The sequence below is a fragment of the Tupaia chinensis genome, unplaced genomic scaffold (genome assembly GCF_000334495.1).
Source record: "Tupaia chinensis unplaced genomic scaffold, TupChi_1.0 Scaffold000634_1, whole genome shotgun sequence".
NCBI classification, from domain to species: Eukaryota; Metazoa; Chordata; class Mammalia; order Scandentia; family Tupaiidae; genus Tupaia; species Tupaia belangeri.
Window position 1 is genome coordinate 2,078,603 of NW_006160154.1, and position 22,846 is coordinate 2,101,448.

Below are 22,846 nucleotides of genomic sequence, written 5' to 3' on the forward strand. Positions count from 1 at the left end.
TGTAATGAACTTTTAACCCCTCAAATTTAGGGAGAGCTGAGATGGTAGTATGGGACTTTACCACTTGTCTGAGGTGACAGAGTTATGGATTAGCTACGTGAATTGCTCTATGAAATGCTGACATTGCACGAGATTCTCACCTTGCATTAACAACCTTGTATTGGCTCTGAAGTCAGTTTCTTTATCTCATTTCCATTTCTATCTCTGGGGAGAGGAGAAAAACAAGGGAAGGTGTTTTGTGTAATTATTGGAGGCTGAGGAGGCCTAAAGTAAGTACCTCATTCACATGTCTGTGGAATGAATCAGAGCAGAAATAATGAACAAAAATAATCTTTTTAAAAAAATATTATATGAAATCATAACAATAAATAAGAGACTAGTTAGGCCTTCTTCATTCTTCTTTATTGTGAGTCAAAGAATTTAGGGGGCCTTCTGACCATTCCTACTCTCAAATAAAGATGCCTATTGTAAAACATTTATCCCAAGATCATGGCCCTGTTTCTTAAATATTCTTTACTACATGTGACCCTTTGGGATTCTGATTTAGTCATTGGGAATGACTTATAACCATAAATGAATCATGTAAACAGCCTCATAAAATCAAGCACATACACTCCTATCATCAGTGTTAATCAGCTTTCTTTGTGAGAATTTTTTCTCCCGTGTAGTAGGACAGTTCTAAGAAATGGTCTGCTAATTCCAATGGATTGCTTGACGGTGTCATTTTTATCTTAAAAATACCTACTTTTGCTTGAATAAGTCAGGCTTTCTCCCTGAAGAATTACTGTTATCTTTTTACTCTGTTTTTTTTTTTTTTTTCTTACCCTCTTTGGGTAAACTCAGTTCTAACCTTATTTATTGGTATTCTCACTTTAAAAAAAAAAAATTCTTATGAGAGATTTTTGCTGTAGGGCATGTGCACTTGCTGGAGAAACAGAGATAGACAAAGAGACAGAAAGCAAGAAATCACCGCCCCTGACCCCCCACCCTAGCCCAGTGCAGAGGGCCATGCCACAATCCCTTCTCCTCCATTCTTCTGTCAGGATTTTAGGTACGCACACACGTGTGCCTGGAGTGAGTTTTAAGCTGCTGGGTCTGGGACTTCAAATGTGGTTGACTAGTAGGAGTCCAGCAAAGTAACCACTTGGCCTTCTCTTGGTCCCTAGTATTCTCACTTGAGAGCTTATTATTTTTTGTAACTTATTTTAAAAGTTTTATTTTATTTTATTTTTAAAAGTTGATTTATTTCTCCTCTGAGCAATAAGAGAAAAACAGAGTGACAGGCACCCCCCCCCCTCCAGCTTTGCTAGCTTGGATTAAGGGCAAACACATGCTTGGTGTACTCCAGGAGGACTCTGGATGTGAATCCAGAAACTTCCCATGTGGATCAGCTTCATAGAGCTTTGCATTTTACTGCTCTACCATTGCTTGGCTTCTATTTTTCCTTTTGAATATTTCAACATTCCCATGAGATAGAGGTCAAGACATTGAAGCATCATGAAATGATTGTCAAGGATACACATTTGTAAATGTCGAGCCTAGGCTTCCTGTCTCCTAAGCTATAGCCATGCTACTAGACTCCAAGGTGTTGAACACTTATGGTATGCCAGGAGCTGTGCTGCTAAGACTTTGCCTGTGATCATTCATAATCGTGAGCTGCTATTATTGTCCCAGTTTTATTTAGAGGGCATTGAGACTTAGAGAGATAAAGCCATGTACTCCAAGTGATACATTATAAGTCATAGAACTGGTTTATTTGTAGATGGGATTTTGGGGATCGGTGAGGCTAAAATCAACCCAAAGTTTACTGGCTGGATTCATCAGGTCTTGGGCCATGGCAAGAGACAGAATCTTCAGGAAGGAATAACTTAGATTGGAATTGTCAGTGGAGACACTTTTTTTACCATTGGTGAGGCTAAAATCAACCCAAGGTTTACTGGCTGGATTCATCAGGTCTTGGGCCATGGCAAGAGACAGAATCTTCAGGAAGGAATAACTTAGATTGGAATTGTCAGTGGAGACACTTTTTTACCATTGGCTTGCTGGAGGGGTGCTTTTTCTGTTTGATTAAAGGTGCCACATGCATCGGCCGTAAGCCTGACCAGATCATTAACATATGCTCATGCCTTGGGATCCTAACCCTTGCTGTCTTATTTAACCCATCTGTAAAATGAGCCTGGAATAAGATCAGCACTTTTAAATGAGAAGTCTAGGAGTTCCTAAGTTAACTTACAACTTTCCATCTACTCATAAGAGAAAACAAAACACAACAAAATCAGCACTATTTTAGCTAGAAATAATGCTGTCTCTTTATTCAAGTAAAGTAGAATTCAATATATGAGCTTGAGATTATGCACTTTTATAAAGAAACTTCAGAGTTTATTAAAAATGTTATCAGCTACCAACCTGCTACTGATAAAAAAAATCTCTGTAATATTAACTAAGCAGTTAAAGTATCAGGCTACAAACTGAACTTTCTATTACTGATACTTGATGTTTCTGGTAAAACTCAATTCAGTGCCTGAGATAATACCTGGAAAGTCTATAAAACTTCAAAGATCTATAAACAAGCCAACTTTTCCTCAAATATCTCAGCATGCAATTTATACTTCAACTTTGCCACATGTTTGCTGAAAAAGAAAATGCGAACCCTCACTGAAGCAAAACGGGTTGGTGCATTGGGGAATTCTGAGCTTCTAATGAGGATGTAGATCACTGAGTTTCTTGAATTATCCAGGGCAGTTTGGCCTCATCAGCTGGTGTTTCATTTTGGTCAAGGTAACATGAATCAAGAAGATCCTCAGGATAGAGACTTTAGACTTATTTACGTGGTAAGTATATTGATGGACCAAACTGGTTTGAAGTCAGTAGTTAACTTGGCTACACTGCATTTGCATTATTACACTGTTAAACTTAACACATATTGTAGGAATGGAAAAATGCTACTGACACATGGATTATGGTTGCTGTGAAAACCATAACTTCACATTTATTGACTTTGATGTGTCTAAGATTTTACTTGTTATATGATGTTTGTTTGGTGGAGGCATGCAGGGTAGAATTCAAGTCTCATTCTGAGATGAAGGCAATCCAACTTTAACCTTTTTGTCTCCTTAACAGATTCTCTGGAGCTACAGAAAGCAGTCGAAGACTTTTTAACTCTGGTTCAATAGCCTCACTTCCATTGGCATGGCTTAGAAAATACATCAGTCTGTGTCCAACTCAAAAAATGTAGACCAAAAGGAAAAATAAATTCCTTGTGAGGTCATCCCTCCAGTCTGAACACTATCTGGTAGACTCCTTGAGCCACTAAAATGGCAAAGATCTTGGCTGTCTGCCCAGCTGTTGGAGGGGATGGAGGAGACAAGGAAAGTAGCCAGGAATAGTGGCTCAGGAGAACACTGAGCCTGAGCAAGAAAACAGAAGCGACACAGCTGTGCTGCATATTGATTATAGCTATTTTAGTGAGTGTAAAGAAGAGCAAATCCATGTGTGTGCATGTAGGGGTGGGGAAGGATGAATACTTGGAGAAAAATAAAATGCTTACTCATCTCTTTGCAGGTGTGGCGTCATAACGAGCTTCAGAAAATCCAAGAGTGTGACAGCTTTCTTTGTTTGGAAAAATCCAACCAACAGTTAATTGAGTAAAAAAAGTAAGAGGAGAGCTGCCATGTTTATAAGCTATATTTGGTAAAGAGACTTGGGTGTGAGTACATGTCTACAACTTCTAGCTTTCTTCTGCTCCTAAGTGTTCAACACTTCGTCAGTCTGCATTCACAGCCAACAGTCTGATGACTGACCTTTATGGAAATAAGTCTGAGATGGGGAAATTTCAAATTTACTGGTACATTCTAGGCTGAGGGGATCTTTTCTTCTGCAGTGCTGTGTTTTCAAACAGACTGGATGAAGTTAAGAGGTCAAGCCATTCCTGAGTCTCAGTCCCGTGTGCTTGCAATTTTTTTTTCTCAATAAGGTTCTTTCCAGGCATTTGAGAATGCTGAAAACATATCATAATGCTTTTTTTTATTTCATTTTTTTTTCTAAAAAGCAGTGTATTTCTGTCTGGATAAAATCATGTGAAATTATTTTATCTTGCTTGACAGACTGCATTGTTAGCCTTTATCGTATGGAGTGTGGGTCAAGTAATGCGTTACACACAGTGCACACTTATTAGGCTCACTGTAGCCTCTTAAAATATGGATAAAAGCTGCTGTAAGCATCAAAATATCTCTGTTCTCCCAAGACCGGTAGATATAGAGTTACTGATTGTTAGTTTGATGGATATAGTTTAAACACTTACTTTAAATAAAAGTACACATAAAACAGAACCCACCTTGGATCACCTTTGATCAGTAAGAGGTACAAAAAAAAAGCAAAGGATAGATTTTACTGGATTCTAACCTATTCTTTCAAGTTGGTTGACTAACCACATATTTTAATAAAAGATAAATATTTTGCACATCTCTTGAGATAGAAAGACGTTCCAATGCAAGTTTTCTTTTCTCAAAGCACGTTCTTTCTTGCTAAAATAATCCATTCCTGCAAAATTTCCCTCTAGCCTATTTCAATTAAGACCTAATGGAGGCAGATGTCCATGGGAAAACATTAATGAACACATGAATTTAGGTTCTGTGGCACTTTATCATGATAAAAATCTTTGTTGTTTTAAGTTAATCCGAACATTATAATAATTTAATATGGAAGGATTGGCTGAGCCTGTGTTTCTAATTTTTCTTTGCTGAGAATGCACGTAAATATGTTTTATCTTTGGGGCCAGTCAGGGGCACGGTGGTTAAAATGGCTGTATCTCAAAGGGCCAAATGAAGAGCTCGAGTCTTGTACCTGGTGGCTTGAAAAACATGATGGACATGTGTGCCAAAAATCTTGAGAGGAGAATGGAGGAGAAGGGGCTGTGGTGTGGTCATCCCTCCTCAGGGGTGCTTTATCACTTTCTCTCTCTCTCTTCATATCTCTCTCTAGTGAACATGTTCATCCCACAGAAAAATTATTTTTAAAAACAAATCATTAAAGATAGTAGAAAAAAGGAACCAGCAGTTAGTGTAATGGCTATGTCGTTGGACTCCCATATAGCTGACTGTGTGGTTCGAGTCCCAGAGTCGGTGGCTTAAACTCCAGCCTGGCATGTGTGCGTGTGTGCCCAAGATCCCGAGAGGAGAATGGAGGAGAAGGGATTGTGGTGTGGCCATCCTCCCTGGCGGGGTGATTTCTCTCTTTCTGTCTCTGTCTCTCTCTCTGTCTTTCAGGTGAGTGCATGTGCCCTATAGCAAAGACCTCTCAAAAAAAAAAAAAAAGATAGTAAAAAGAATAATTCCCAAGTCTGCTTACAGTCCTAAATAGGTTCCTGAGAGTACAAGCTTTTCTCTGCCCTTATTTGGTGGGATCAATTAGGCTGATAATGGCTTACTCAGTTGTCATACAAAAATTTATGTTATTGGGTTGCTGAGAAAGTCATGAGACATTTTTGCATAGAAAAACATGGAAAAATATGTCATGACTCTTTTGATGACCCAGTAGATAGATAATCGTTTGGTCACCATTCAAAAAATTATTTTATGTAGATATTTAATACATATACATCTGAAAATTTTACATATACGTAGCTAGAGTCGTATGCATAGTGCTAAAAATTTATATATACATATATGTATAAATCTGAAAAGGATTATCTTATTTTAAAGAAAGTGCCTGATTAATCTTAAAAAAAAGGAAAAAAGCATATTGATCTTATTAGGAATGTGTGCATGTATGGTAAATGAGATGGCTGGTCATTTTGGGAGAAAATTTGAGCTCCAGGAAAGTTGAGAGAGAGAGAGAGAGAGGATGTGGCTGCCTCACAGAGACCTGAAGCAAGTTGAGAGAAGTACATTTCTAGGAATAAGTAGCTCTAACATGTAAATGCATCAGTAGTTTTGCATTGTCCTGTGTAGAATAATTTTTTGTATTTTCAAACCTTCAATAACTTCGGCTTTTAATACAATGGAAATCAAGTAAAAGCAGTCCAGTTCATGGAGACTTGTAAACCCAGTGTATAAAGAAAATACATTTCTTACTCAACTGACCTCTGCATCACTTTGTGGATCGCGATTACTGTTAGTCACATTAATACATAGAGACAGGTTTCCATATACAGGTGAAAAGGGACTGCTTAAAAATTTCATAAAAATTAACCTTTTTGTGAGTTGTTAAATTGATGAATGCAGTCATGGTGACCTTTCTCTGGAGTATTTATAATGTGACTGTGCATCTGCGTTAAATTAGATTTAAAAATTTTTTTTTGCTGCTATAACAGGCTTTAAAATATAGGACATAAGATGCTAAGTTTTCTTGTTTCAAGCTGATTTCAGTCATCAGTTCAGGCTTTTTATTACCACAGTATTTCACTCCATTGTTTTTTTAATCCCTTCTGTACTGTTAGATGTAATTGTTTTCATTAAATGTGATAGAAATAATGTTTTAATGTCTTTATAAAATTGGTCATAAAATGAGTCCTCCTTTGGAGAAAATATGTCATATATTCATATATAGAGAGAAAAAATTAAATTTGTAACATACTGGGTCTATGAGGACATCTTTGTAAATACAGTGGTGTGACATTTAGTTACACCCTCTTTTCAATCACAATAGGCTTCTTAATGAATTATATTTTAGGTAGCTGCCATATCAATAAGGTTTTTAATCTGTTTTACTAGGCAAGTTTTTTTAAAAAGATAGATTCAGTGCTGGCCCCTGGCCTGGTGGTTCAGGGAGCCAGATCACACATCGTCAACCATACAGTTCAAATTCTAGCCCCAGCAGCTTGGAAAACCTGCTAGGCAAGTCTGTGCATGCCCCAATACTGACAGAGCAGAGAAATAGAGGAAGGATCCTGGCATGACCATACCCCTTTATGGAGTGCTTTCTCCCTCTCTCTGTCTCTCTCTGTTGAGTGCACATGCTTTCTTACAATAATAAAAATATAGATTAAAAATCAATTACCTGAGGGCCAGCAGTTGGTGTGGTAGTTAAGGCGCTGGACCCTCACGTGGCTGAGTAAGTTTCAAGTTCCAGATCTGGTGTCTTGCTTTCTCTCTCTCTCTAGTGACCACATGTGCTCTAGAACAAATTAAAGATAATAATAATAATAAATTAAAATAAATTAAATAATTATTTTTAAAAATCAATTACATGAATTAAACCACTGATCACTTGGATAATCATTTATGAAAATATAAAGAAAATGCTTGACTTATGAAATAATTTAATTTGCAAAGGGCTCCTGGTGGGTAATTCAGACATTTTATCCAAATTTGCAACTGCATTTTGAGTGTCAATAGTAACGCCATATTAATAGCTGAATCAATTGCCTAACATTTCTTGACAGTGGTTGTCTATGTGGATGATTAGAGATTTTGACATTACTAGTCTGAGGTAGGACTTGTTCAGTGGCAGTTATTTTTTTCCCCAAAACTTCTTTACTGAATGTTTATTGTATTTTATTTAGAAAGAGGGTGAGAGTCAGGTATCCTAGACAAGTCTGGTCACACCATAATCTCCTCCCAACCCTCTAATGTGTTTTAGTTTAACTTGGGACCTGGTCCCATGGTTGACCAAGAGGCTTACACATGCTGTGTATCAGTATGCTGCTATTGGAACTACCGTGACTAGGCCCAAATTTTTTCTCAGAACTCTCCATAAGAGGCTAATATATAATCATAAACTGAGAGCCACTATCCTAGTACATGTTTTGACTCTTTAAAGTTTAGTTTAAACATTTTTTTTAAAGTTTATTTAATTCTTTCATGACAGTTAGGCAGTGAGAGAGTAAGAGGTGAGAAAGACTCTTAGCAGGATCTTCATACCACAATCCACCTTTAATCTCAGCTGGCCTAGATTACAGGATGTGTGCTGCCTGGCATACACAGCGAGATCCTGGGGTGTGAACCCAGGACATTTTCCATGTGGGTCCAGGTGCATTACTGCTGCACTACCACTGCCTGCCTTGAACATTTGAATTCTTTCAAAATTTGTTTCTTCAATTCAGCTGTCTGCTCCTTAGAGACAGGGACCTCACCAGAGCCGGTACTCCAAGTGCCTAGTAAGAGAGTTGGTCCATTGTGAGCACGTATTAAGGTTCACTGGATGGCAGAATTAGTGTACTGAACCTTCTAAGATGATTACACTGGTCATCAAAACTACACGCCTTCTAGTAAGACAGACCAAGATTAAGATGAGCCACTGAAAAGTAGAACCAGCCTTAACTCAACAAGCATGAAGACAAACGTTATCTTGTCTAAGGTCCCAACCAGAGTAGGCACAGTAAGGAGTGAAGAAATATCAGGCCTTGAAGCATGAAGAGCAGAAGATTCTGGAAGGATATCATCATCCTAAGAGCCAGGGAAGTATATGTACAAGGGATTTTCTTTTTTTATTTTTCTTTTTATTTTTTAAAGATTTATTTAACTTTATTTGCTATATTGTTATTTAATTTGACTGAAGAGAAACAGAGAGAGAAAGATAAGGAAAGTGAAAAAACAAGCCACAAGGCCTGTGATTCGAACCATGGTTGTCCATGTGGGAGTCCAGCCCCTTAACCACTATGCCATCCGCCAGCCTGAGGAGTTTTCAAAAAGTTCATAAAAAATGTGTACTGTGGGCACCAGTACTTAGCATAATGGCTATGTCACTGAACTCCCATATAGTCTACTGTGGTTCAAGTCCCAGACCTGGTGGCTTAAACTCATGCTGGGCATGAGTGCATTCGTGCCCAAGATCCTAAGAGAAGGGATTGCAGCACGGTCATCCCACCAGGGTGTGATTTCTCACTATCTATATCTCTCTGTCTGTCTGGCGAGCACACGCGCCCTATAGCAAAAACCTCTCCAAAAAAAAAAAAAAAACATGCTAAGTTTTCTTGTTTCAAGCTGATTTCAGTCATCAGTTCAGGCTTTTTATTACCACAGTATTTCACTCCATTGTTTTTTTAATCCCTTCTGTACTGTTAGATGTAATTGTTTTCATTAAATGTGATAGAAATAATGTTTTAATGTCTTTATAAAATTGGTCATAAAATGAGTCCTCCTTTGGAGAAAATATGTCATATATTCATATATAGAGAGAAAAAATTAAATTTGTAACATACTGGGTCTATGAGGACATCTTTGTAAATACAGTGGTGTGACATTTAGTTACACCCTCTTTTCAATCACAATAGGCTTCTTAATGAATTATATTTTAGGTAGCTGCCATATCAATAAGGTTTTTAATCTGTTTTACTAGGCAAGTTTTTTTAAAAAGATAGATTCAGTGCTGGCCCCTGGCCTGGTGGTTCAGGGAGCCAGATCACACATCGTCAACCATACAGTTCAAATTCTAGCCCCAGCAGCTTGGAAAACCTGCTAGGCAAGTCTGTGCATGCCCCAATACTGACAGAGCAGAGAAATAGAGGAAGGATCCTGGCATGACCATACCCCTTTATGGAGTGCTTTCTCCCTCTCTCTGTCTCTCTCTGTTGAGTGCACATGCTTTCTTACAATAATAAAAATATAGATTAAAAATCAATTACCTGAGGGCCAGCAGTTGGTGTGGTAGTTAAGGCGCTGGACCCTCACGTGGCTGAGTAAGTTTCAAGTTCCAGATCTGGTGTCTTGCTTTCTCTCTCTCTCTAGTGACCACATGTGCTCTAGAACAAATTAAAGATAATAATAATAATAAATTAAAATAAATTAAATAATTATTTTTAAAAATCAATTACATGAATTAAACCACTGATCACTTGGATAATCATTTATGAAAATATAAAGAAAATGCTTGACTTATGAAATAATTTAATTTGCAAAGGGCTCCTGGTGGGTAATTCAGACATTTTATCCAAATTTGCAACTGCATTTTGAGTGTCAATAGTAACGCCATATTAATAGCTGAATCAATTGCCTAACATTTCTTGACAGTGGTTGTCTATGTGGATGATTAGAGATTTTGACATTACTAGTCTGAGGTAGGACTTGTTCAGTGGCAGTTATTTTTTTCCCCAAAACTTCTTTACTGAATGTTTATTGTATTTTATTTAGAAAGAGGGTGAGAGTCAGGTATCCTAGACAAGTCTGGTCACACCATAATCTCCTCCCAACCCTCTAATGTGTTTTAGTTTAACTTGGGACCTGGTCCCATGGTTGACCAAGAGGCTTACACATGCTGTGTATCAGTATGCTGCTATTGGAACTACCGTGACTAGGCCCAAATTTTTTCTCAGAACTCTCCATAAGAGGCTAATATATAATCATAAACTGAGAGCCACTATCCTAGTACATGTTTTGACTCTTTAAAGTTTAGTTTAAACATTTTTTTTAAAGTTTATTTAATTCTTTCATGACAGTTAGGCAGTGAGAGAGTAAGAGGTGAGAAAGACTCTTAGCAGGATCTTCATACCACAATCCACCTTTAATCTCAGCTGGCCTAGATTACAGGATGTGTGCTGCCTGGCATACACAGCGAGATCCTGGGGTGTGAACCCAGGACATTTTCCATGTGGGTCCAGGTGCATTACTGCTGCACTACCACTGCCTGCCTTGAACATTTGAATTCTTTCAAAATTTGTTTCTTCAATTCAGCTGTCTGCTCCTTAGAGACAGGGACCTCACCAGAGCCGGTACTCCAAGTGCCTAGTAAGAGAGTTGGTCCATTGTGAGCACGTATTAAGGTTCACTGGATGGCAGAATTAGTGTACTGAACCTTCTAAGATGATTACACTGGTCATCAAAACTACACGCCTTCTAGTAAGACAGACCAAGATTAAGATGAGCCACTGAAAAGTAGAACCAGCCTTAACTCAACAAGCATGAAGACAAACGTTATCTTGTCTAAGGTCCCAACCAGAGTAGGCACAGTAAGGAGTGAAGAAATATCAGGCCTTGAAGCATGAAGAGCAGAAGATTCTGGAAGGATATCATCATCCTAAGAGCCAGGGAAGTATATGTACAAGGGATTTTCTTTTTTTATTTTTCTTTTTATTTTTTAAAGATTTATTTAACTTTATTTGCTATATTGTTATTTAATTTGACTGAAGAGAAACAGAGAGAGAAAGATAAGGAAAGTGAAAAAACAAGCCACAAGGCCTGTGATTCGAACCATGGTTGTCCATGTGGGAGTCCAGCCCCTTAACCACTATGCCATCCGCCAGCCTGAGGAGTTTTCAAAAAGTTCATAAAAAATGTGTACTGTGGGCACCAGTACTTAGCATAATGGCTATGTCACTGAACTCCCATATAGTCTACTGTGGTTCAAGTCCCAGACCTGGTGGCTTAAACTCATGCTGGGCATGAGTGCATTCGTGCCCAAGATCCTAAGAGAAGGGATTGCAGCACGGTCATCCCACCAGGGTGTGATTTCTCACTATCTATATCTCTCTGTCTGTCTGGCGAGCACACGCGCCCTATAGCAAAAACCTCTCCAAAAAAAAAAAAAAAAAGAGGTTTTTGCTATAGGGTGTGTGCACTCTCCAGGCAGACAAGACAGAGAGAGACAGAGCAACATCCCCAGGGGGGATGGCCATACCTCAATCCCTTCTCCTCCATTCTCCTCTCGGGATCATGCACACTTGCCATGGTGTGAGTTTTAAGCCACCAGGTCCGGGACTCGAACCAAGGTCAACTATATGGGAGTCCAGCAACATAGCCATAACGTTAACCACTGGTTCCAGAAAAACCTCTTTTAAAAAATATATGTACTGTGAAAAAACTGTGTTTGAATTTAAAAATTGTTTGTAAGAAAAGAAATTCATGTTTAATTCCAGTTTTCCACAAACTTTTTGAGTTTCCCCATATCGTAATGGTGTATCACTAAAGGGAGAAAACAAAATCTGGGTTCCCCTGGATCTTTATTCAAACTTAAAGGAACTAGAAGTCCCCCTGCAGATTTAATGATGACCCTCAGGAAAGAAGCTAAAAGGCATTTGTTTAGCTTCTAACCTGAACAAGTTTAGTTGAGAACCATCTTAATCCTGATTATATTTACTATATGTGTTATATTTTCAGTTCATCTTCTTATTTAGTATTACTTAATCAATGATGAATTATCAATGATGAGCAATATAGAAGACAATCCCAAACCAGATGCTTACAAAGGTATAAGCCACCAGTTTAATATTTTAGTAATACTTGAAGAGAGAATTCTAAGAAATAAAACTTTTTTTGATGAGTCACTTCATCTTCATCAAACCAGGTCCCTACACTGAGAAAAAAGGGAAAACAATTTATTTTTAAGAGAGATTTTTCTCTTTCCATGTGTGCTCATCAGAGAGAGAGAGAGAGACAGAAAGTGATAAATCCCCCATGGGGGAGATGGCCATGCTGCAATCCCATCTCCTCCATTCTCCTCTTTGGATTTTGGGCACACACACGCAAGCACATGGCGTGTGTTGTGTGGGAATCCATCGACATAATCATTATGCCATCTGCTGGTCCCCAAGGAAAACAATTTAGTTTTTCATATCAGCAATGGCCTTAGCCCCCATGATACACTTTCTGTAGGATAGGTAAAATTCTGGCGTACTCCTTGCCTTAGACAGTCATTCTGAATGAACAAAAACAGTACAGAAGTACTGATCTGTCTACAGTCACCCTGTGGGGCAACATTACCCCATCTTTTTAGTCTAATACACAGAGTAATTGATTTCCCCCTTTTTCCTACAATGATGTTTCTTTCATGATTGATTTTAAAAATAACCCTCTCTGATAGATTTCCCAGGAAATCTCATTCTTTGCAGGTTAGCTAGCCCAGAACGTCAGTGTTCTGTACTGAAGGAGAAATCCTTTAGACGTTTCATCTTGAGAAACAGTTACATTCACCAAATTCTTTGGGCATAGCTATTTGGGCTTTGAAAATATAGGTGGAGTACTTGGGAACTATTTGAAGTCATTTTTCCAATCATTTGTATCGTCAATATACACATTACTCGAAACTATTTTTTAAAAAAGAAAAAAAGTGATTATTATCTAGCTGTAAAGATTCATGAGTAAGTACCCCCAGTGTTCCATGATGATTTTTCCCTTTTATGGGAATAGAGGATTAATGAAGATCTGACCCCGTGTGTTCGTGGGTCAGAGAAGACAGAGGCATGTGGCTGGTTACCATTGAGTGAAGGTAGAGCTGCTGCAGAAATGGGAATCATTTACTCTGGGAACGCAGCCTGCAGGACTGACTGCTAAATGATTTGCATACGGGTGTACCAGGAGTTCCCAGAACTGTTCCTGGGTGTTCCCCTCCTCTATTTCCACTCCTGGCTGTCTGATTCTGTTTGGGTGTATGTCTCCATGTGTCATAATGTTCTGTTTTAAAATACAGCAGAGTTCAAGAAGTTTTGCTTCCTTAAAAGCAAACTTGGTGCTAAGATATGAAATACTGAGCTTTTTTTTTTTCCTTGCAGAGTTTTCTATTTGTTTTGTTTTTGAATTGCAAAGCAGTTCTGTAAAACTGATCTCTCCGAATCAAAACAATGATGGTAAATTCCCTGTGACACTGCCTTCCCTAGACACCGAATGACTGCCATAGGTCTCTTGCTGACTTACTTTCCCTTCCTGGAGATTTTATCATGGCCGGTAACTGGATAACTAACGAGGGTATGTACAGATGGGGATATATGCAAAATATTGTTGTTGTTTTAGGCAGTGATTCTCTGTAGAAAAATCTTTGTTTCTTTAATGAATTCTCCCAGGGTGAACAGAGATGAAAAGGGAGGAAGAACTGAATATTTCTGCTAATGTTTTGACCAGAACAGCTCTAAAATGTTCTGTTTATTAACGGGGGAGAACGGTTTGTGTAAGGTTAATGTTGGAATCACTTAGCCTGGTCACTCCTTCTGTAGCGCGTCTGCATGAGTTACGAAAGGCTGCCAGGTTTCCATCTGTTAGCAATACAACCCCAGCCACAAACACAACTGTCGTGACAACCACACCGAGCTAGTCTTTCAAATAAAACTTGTTAAAAGCTACTGCCTCCAGCCTCCACCCACTGTAGTTAACTGCATTAAATCACCCTCTAACTAGTCTTATTTTCTTAGGCGTTCCTTACTTGAGCAGCTGTGGGCATGCCAGCCTTTGATTTAAAATAACCCCATCAGGATGAGTGTGTACAGTCCCCAAAGGTCAAGATACATTTAGGATGATGTCTAAAAGCAATGTCCCACCTGAACTTGCTCAGGCTGTAGTGTGAGAAGCCAGGACCCCCTGTACCTCTCCTAGGGGACATAGTCTTTCAATCGGGGACTGATGGATCAGCTGACTTCCAGATGAGAGCAAACCACAGAGACACCCTTAGAGTAGGCACTATGTTAAGAAGATTCGCTCTCTCAGGCCAGTGCCCCTCTCCAGCACCCCTGGTTTTCCTATTTCGATGAGCTTGCATGGTAAAGGCCCATTTAGGCTAATTTTAGCTCACCTGTGAAATCCGAGTTAACAAGGGAAGCAAAGCTAAAACTGAGTCCACTGGCTCTAGGTTTCCTGCGGCGTGCAATTTCTTTTAACTTACATGTTTGAAATCTTAAGCGATCAAATGGACTTGTGACCCCCTGGTACGACTCTTTTATCTAAAAGCAATTTAATGCTCTCAGTATGCCTTTTAGGTGCTAGTACTTTCAGAAGATTTGTCCGTAGTAGAGAGCTATCTTCTCTATTGATCAATACAGGTTGTAAAATGGGCACTCAGTTAAAAAAAAATAGGGTAGGAAGAGTGCAATGATGATGAAACATATGGTGTTTTTATGTACTCTTTGTATCTTTTGGAGATAAAAAGAGGAGAGTCCTTTCTGAGTGTTATGAGAATGCTCAGAGGCTGTGTCTCTATCCAAATAATGTAGTTAATACTAAGTCTTTAGGGGAACTTTTGTACCTAAAATACCATGAGACAAATAGTGGCTTTAAAAATATGTATTTATTTATTCCTTCCATAAGCAAGAGAGAAGAAAAGAGAGAGAGAGAGAGAACCTCCAACGGGGAGGTTTGCTGTAATCCTTCCCCAGCCTTCAGGCAACCCTGAATCTGGATCACAGACAAACATGTACCTCGCATAGTCAATCTCCAGACATGAACCAGGAGCCTTCCCAGGCAGGTGTACCTTGTAGAGTGTCATGTTTTGACTGTCATGTCTTATTGCTGCACCAATGTATGGCCCCAGACAAATAGTGAATTTAAAAAACAAAATTGCTAGAAAGTATTTGCATTCACCAGAGAGAAAGAGAGAGAGAGAGAGCAAGAGAAGTCACCCACCATTGGGGTATGGTGATGGCTCAATTCCTTCTTCTCTTCTCTCTCCTTTTGGGATTCTGAGCATGCATGCATGCACATGCGTCAGGTGTGTTTTTCAAGATGCCAGGTCCAGGACTTGACCATGTAGCCAGCCATGTGAGATCTAGTCACATTAACCACCAAATTCCAATTTCTGCATAATTCAAGTATTTTAGAAATTGAAGGATTACAGTACCTGGTCTACACTGGTCACACAATTATCTTTGGTGAATGACTGAATGGCTGAATGAATAAACAAATGAAAAATGATAGTGATAATGGTAGCAATAGAGGACAAATTTTAAAAATAGAATAAGATCATTATTCTCATACAAATTTAAAAATCAGTGCAAGTCAAAAGTGTAACATGTGGATTAATGAGGAAACCCTAAGATACAACAACTACTTTGTAAGAGAACCTGAAGAGCCACATATTTCTAGTCAGATAAGGAATGATGACATGGATTTCGAAATGGATGTAAACTGATAAAATTGTTCCACCTCTGATGGGAGAAATTGAATTGTCTTCCATAAGAAACAGTATTCATTTCAATAGGCAGGAATGATTTGCATATCTGCTAGTTTTCTACAAATTAACTGTATCGCTACAGAATTGTAATGTGTTCTTATCAAAGAAAAACAAATGTGCATACTCTGTAGAATCAAATAATCCCTATAGTCCCAGCATGCTATTGAAGGCTGGCCAACAATCCCTTGGGCTCCTTTCAAAATCTTCCACATTTTTCCCTAAAAAAAAATATAATTCATATTACATGATAGACTTTGCTCTGGATTACATGCTTTACACAATAAGTTCCCTAATTTTTAAAATAACTGCCCCAAGGTTGCAGAAAAAGTACATAATGGACCAGAATTTGAACTGTGCTTGCCTAATCCCACCACCCTCGGGCTCTTCCTGGGAAAAACTGTGTGATGGATATGATGAAGGCATATCAAGTAACCTGGAAGCTAGGCTGTTGTTACTGTTGGTCTTCAATTAATATAAGAAGTCATAAGGGAATGACATGGACCCTTGTTACTACCCTGGATCCTTCCTGAGCTTTGTGTAGCAGAAAAGAGCGCATGGCGTTTCCTGGTTGTCCTTTGTGTATTCATCCACTCTCTGTGGACTATGTCTAAACTCACCATGATCTGCATATCCACAGACTCTGAGCAATGGTTATGACTAACCAACTTCATCACAGGTTGAGGAGAACTAAGTCATTGCAGCTAGATATTTGCCTATTTCATGTCCAAGTAGCCAGAGGATTCTGTGCAAATACTGGTCAGATATGTTTGCTTTGGGACACAGCCCGTGTTTGCTCAGGTCTGCTCCAGTCAGCGTGGCCTTGTAAGAGGCATCGTGCCTGCTTTGCTTCTGCCTGCAGTGGAAGGGCCTGCCACGCCCCTTTATCCACAGGGGACCAGGCCTAGTTTTGTAAAGTAGAGCGTGGCAAATACAGAGAGCTGCCAAGTCTCAGACTGGCAAAAAAAAAAAAAAAAAAAAAAAAAAACCTATTCATTTTCTCTCCTAGTTTTCCTGCCTCGTATTGAAAAATAAAGTCCAGGAAATATTTAGTACTGCCGTGGGCTGTGTGTCCTTGGAGTGAAATGTTGCCGTTGCCGTTTTGTCCATGTGCTATCTCTCATCTTCATGTATCTGCCACTGGGAAGACTATCCCTGGGGCAGTTGTCTATGTATTGTGTCATGTGTTTGCAAAGGGTCAAGGGAGGAGAGGAGCTGGCCAAACCTATTCTCTTGGTCTCCACTTACACGGAGCTGGGATAGCTTATTCAACGGTTCAGTGCACCCCAGGAGAAAATGTAGCCAATTCTCATTCAGTGAGGGGTCTCCTTTGTTTTGCACAAGACCAGAGTGAAGAGGTGAAGTCATCCATAGTTTTGGGAGGATATTGTTCTTTAAGTTTATTTATTTATTTATTTAGAGATACTAGCACCTCCAACAGGGTCTTCATGTGACAATCCATTCCCAGCTTCCGACAGCCCAGATCACAAGCATGCGTGTGCCCAGCACGTATTCCTGAGACTCCACCCCATGACCTTCTCATGAGGCCTCAGCATCCTGGCTCATGGGATTACATTCACACCACTGTCTGGCCCTGAGTTATTATTTTAAAAGAGCTTTGTTCTTCATATGTAAGCAACATTTGGGCAGGAGCTAGTCTTTTATGTGATGCTTCATGAAGAAAAAAACAAAACAAAACAATGTAATGATCATCATAGAAATTTTCTATAGTCTTTATAGCTTTTTCTTCTTACCAAAGGGTATCGCTGTAACAAAATTCTGCTACCTTAGCATCCCAGCTGAGACTGCAGGTATGTGGCACCATGCCTGTTCTTTCAGACAGGGTCAGACAAGCCTAGAGTTCGTGATCCTCCTGACTCAGCTTCCCTGAGTCACTTGGATCACATGTAGGTGAAGCCACGGTTCCTGGACTTTGGGTTAGACTGGAAACAGAACCAGAGCCTCCATGTGGTCGTAGCCTGTGGGCACAGTGTTAGCAGTGTGCATACCATAACTGAGTAACTTTTTTAAAAATTGCCATACCTTTGAAAACTTTTTTTTTTGAAAGCACTTTAATGAGAAAAAGGTACTAGATTGCATTTTACCTGCAAAAGGTGATGCTAGAAAGGAAGCTCCAGGAAGACAGGGATGGAATTGGACTTGACTTCTTTATTGATGTACTTTATGCTGCATCAGCCTTGGTTGATCCATCATGTCCATCTTTTTTTCAGCTCTGCATCTCATGAGTGGTTATAAATTGGCCAGGGTGGAAGAATTTACACCATGGTAACTGGCACATGGCATAAATCAGGGATTCCTCATTCTATCTTCCCAAAGTGGGTCATCAAACATTTACAGTTACATCACTTAATACACCCCAAGTACTAAGAGCAGTGTTTGGCATATGGTTGGTGCCTAAAAAGTACTTGTTGAAAAAAAAAATGAATGAGTGAATGTTTTTGACAATGTATGAGAACTACGAAGCAAATTTCACTCTGGTAAAATGCATGATAATAAAGGTATTTAATTTGAAATTTTATCTTGAATTTTCTTGACAACCCAATTTAACCCTATCTTGGTAGGCAATATGTAAGCAGCTTTTCATATTTTGCTTCTTTCAATCTCCATAAAAAGTGAGAATTATTCTCATCTTAGAGAAAATGCAGAGTCGAAGGAGCAAAGTGTCACTGTACTATTGAGAGACAGAAATCTTCATTCAAATCCAAGCCTGGCTGGTTGTGCAGTCTGACCACGAGACAACTCTGTGTCATCCTTATGCGAAAGGCACCAGGTTCCTGCAGTGGAAGAAAGCCTTAGCCCACTTAACTGCAGGAACCAGCCCGAGAATTCCACTGCCCTTTTTAAATTCTGATGTGTCTCGAAGAGAAGAATCAATGCCTTTCCAGCTCCACACATCCTCCCCTATTCTCTTTTGGGAGATATAAGAGTAGAGATATATCATTAAATCTTGACAGCAGTTAATGCATTCTGGACTCCTTAAAAAGAGCAATACGACTCAGCTAGCTGGAGGACTGTCTTGAGCAATGCATGCTGAGTACACTGGCTGAGTAGAAAAGAGGCACTGATACAAAATCCCAAGAGGAGAAGGGAGGAGACCGGATCATGGTGTAGCCATCGCCCCGCCCCTGGGGGGAGGATTTATCACTTTTTCTCCTCTCTCTCCCTGGCAAGTATACAAACCCTATAGAAGAAAAAAAAAAAAAAAGAGCCAGAGAATTTGGTCTAATATGGCCCCAGGCACTCAGTAGGCCAATGGCGATCTTTGAGTATAACTATTCTATTCGCTGGGAGGACTTCAGGATACCTCTGAATCTGCCTTTGTGGTTTGCCGTTTCAGGATGCCTCTGTGCCCCTGTCCTTGGTAGAGGACCGCAGGAGGAGGGATGAGGGATGCTGGTCTCAGCTCTTTGAACATCTTCAGTGAAAAGGCTGAATGAATAAAGGAATTTAATCGTGCCCCTCATCAGCTCATCCACCTTCCCTGGTCCCGTTCTGTTAGGATGAAAGAGCAGCTGCTCGCACCTCCATTCTCTCCGCACTGATGCTGGCCTCCTGGGTCCCTTTGCCTGCCCACTCACTGGGACCACGTTTCAGTGTGAACCTGGAAAGGGAAATAATGGGGAGCTGTGTGGTATGGCAGAACAATGGCCGTTCTCCAGGCTCACGTTCTAGATGAAACAGAGAAATGGCACAGCTATCGCTGGGCAAATAAAAATGATTGTGGGGATATAATAATGGGAAATGTGCCTATTCAGCTGCATGGAATGCAACTGAGCTAAAATTAGGAATGGAGGCAATTAAGAACGATGTTATAGTCTGCCTTGAATAAAAATCATTGAAGTTCTGTTAAGAAGCCCTATAGTGCTATTTCCCTAAAATTTCAGTGCCTTTATCAAAAAGGATGTCTATTATTACAAAGGATGTCTAATCCTTACAAGGTGGTTATTCCTTTTCCTCTCTTTTCTTTATTCTTTTTTATTTAAATGTTTTTTCCAGAGCGCATGTCCACTGGCCAGAAAGAGAGAGAGATAGATAGAGAGAGACAAGAGAGAGGAGAAAGCACCTCCAGTGGAGAATGGTCATGCCACAAACTCTTGTCCTCCATTTCTCCCTCTTCCTTCCTTTTGAGATTTTAGGCATGCACATACATGTGCCTGGTATGTTTCTCAAATCTCCAGGTCCAGGATTCAAACCTTACAATCAGACTTGTGCAATCCAGCTGCCTTAGCCAACAGGCCATGGAGCCAGCCCCAAGGCGGTTATTTCCAAAACTCCTTTCTCAGGTTACTGGCTCAGAGATGCATGCTGTAGCTTCTGCCCTGTACTCCAAAGATGGTCCTTCCTGGGTGGGCTCGCAGGTTAGCTCGGTAAGGCGCTTCACCTTTATTTGCAGAGGAAACTGTGCGCATCAGGATTAACTGTGGAGTTGTTCCTGATCTTCTGTAGAGGGGCAGAAAACAATGCTATTTCAGTCCTGAAAGGCAAAGTCTAGGAAATATTTGCAACATATGTAACAGAAAGTTAATGCAAAGTTAATGTAACAGAAATTTACTATGTAAAAAGCTCTTCACATCAATAAAATGCAGATGAAGCTGTGAGAGTGAAATAAACTTGTGTTATCGGCCCAAATTGCCAGGAACTGCAGGATGGGATAGGAGGACAGGATGGGGCTGGCCTGTGTGACATCTTGCAGATGTCTGTTCAGATATGTCGGCTTTATTCTAAGGACAGTGGGAAAACAAGGAAGGTTTTGAAGGAGCTCTGGGAATGGTGGAGGAGAACATGACATGGTTACAGATAGCAACATTCTAAAAATCTGTTTCTGAGGAGGAGGCTAGAATAGCAACCTTGCCAGAGAAATTAGGAGTGCCCAGGACAATGAATGGAGTTGTGAGAAAAAGTCTGGAGGTTGTGGCATTGAAATAAAATGAATGGAATCAATGTAATTTTAGGAGGAGAAGTTGCTAGACTTGGTAGTGGTTTGGATATGGGATGAGGAAGAAGGAGGTTTTAAGGATGGCTCCTAGGTTTTTGCTTGGATAATGAAAACATTGCGGACATGGGGCCATCAACAATCGGTAACTCTGCAAATACAGAGGACCAGGGTAGTTGCTAAGGTAGGAGGAAGAATCATGCCAGTATGGTTTGTATCGCTTTTGAAGTTCCCAAGTAGTCATCTGGTCATTTGACACAGGAGCGCGTTGAGCTACATGTATAAAATTGACACTTACCTAGGCATAGAGAGAAAGCAATGGATAGGGCTTAGAATTTAACTTTTTAGGAACTTACTTTGGAATGAAAATTCCAGGTAGAAGATGATAAACTTGTAAATAACTCAGCAAAGGAACAGTCAGGGAGATAGGGGGAAACCAGAAACCCATTGTATACTAGATAGGCCAAAGAATATTCTGAACCAAATACATTGAAAGGTGTTGAGAAGGGGTTTACCCTGACTACTGGGTTCATCAACATGGAACTTATTTGTAACCTTAGCAAGCATTATTGCATTATAACAATGAGGGTGGGGGTCAGAATGGAAAAGGATGAGAAGTAAGAGGAAGCTGAGAAATGAAGACAACAAATGGAAGGAGCTCTTTAGAGAAGGCTGGATTTGAAGGAAAAGAGCAAAAGAATGAGAGAACCACAGTAAGAGGAGGTATGCGGAGTCATTTGAGGACGATGGGGTGAATATTGAAGACATAGGAGAGCTAGCTAACGAATGCAAAGATGTTCCAAGGAGGGTGTGAAGATAGATTCTTAGACTGGCAGAGAAATGGCTTCTCTTGAGTGAAGGAGGAAAAGGATTCCAGAATGGGGCATAGATAAGATGAGACTGTTCACATGATGTCTGGAGAAAGGGAGAGTCCTGATGGGGGGGCTCCAATTTTCTCTAGAAAGTAGATGTCAGGTGACTGTTCGTGGATGAGAGGGCAGAGCAGGCAGAGTGAGCAGTGGGCTACTGACTAGATGAACGTACTTGCAGGAAATCTGCTGATGACTATAGCTTTCAGCTCTGCTTTGGATCACATCTTCATGGAGTTAAAAAGTATCCCTTTGTGGGCTGGCACCATGGCCTAATGATTAAGGGAGCCAGATGCCACATGGCTGACTGCAGTTCAAATCCTAGCCCTGGTGACTTGAAAAATATGTGAGGCATATGTGTCCATCTGTCACAAATCCCTACAAGATGGAGAAATGAAGGAAAAAGGGATGTGTAATGACTCCATCCCATTGGGGAAGTGCCGTCTCCCTATACCTCTTTGTCTCTTTCTCTTTGGCGAGTGTGCCTACCCTCTAACAACTAAAAAACAAACAAACAAGCAAAAATGAAGAAGTATTAATTCGCATTTGTAGCTAGCACATGAAACAAGGAAACAAGTACAAAGTAGTGTCTTGGTCTGCTAGAGTTGCCATACGAAGTACCCTAGACTGTGTGGCTCAAGCAAGAGACATTTATTTTTCACAATTCTGGAGGCTGGATTTCTGGGATCCAGGTGTCGGCAGGGTTGGTTTCTCCTGAGGCCTCTCCTGGACTTGCAGACATCTGCTTTCTTGCTGTGTCCTCACATGGCCTGTCCTTTGCAAGGATTTCCCTAGAGCATCAGGGGAATGACACCAGTCAGATTGAATCAGGTCCTACCCTTCTGGCCTCGTTTTACCTTAATCACCTCTTTAAGGGGCCTGTCTCCAAATATAGTCACATGCTAACATACTAGCTGTTAGGGCTTCAACACATGAATTTGGGGAGAAAAAATTCAGCCCATAATAGGTAGGAAAAGATAAATTTCTGTTTTTAGAAAATGATAATGTCTTAGAGGGTACTTCAAAATGTTCCTGGAAAAATGGAATTAAAGTATGAGTTTGTTTAGGTTCAAAAAATGTTTGAAATCCATGAGGGGATCTTTCACAACTGTCATTCCCTATGAACATTTGGAAGACCCTTGTACTTGCTACTTAAGGTTTCCTTTAGTGATTCTGTGTGTTTGCTTTCAAAAAGCAAAACAGAAACCCTCCTTTCATTGTA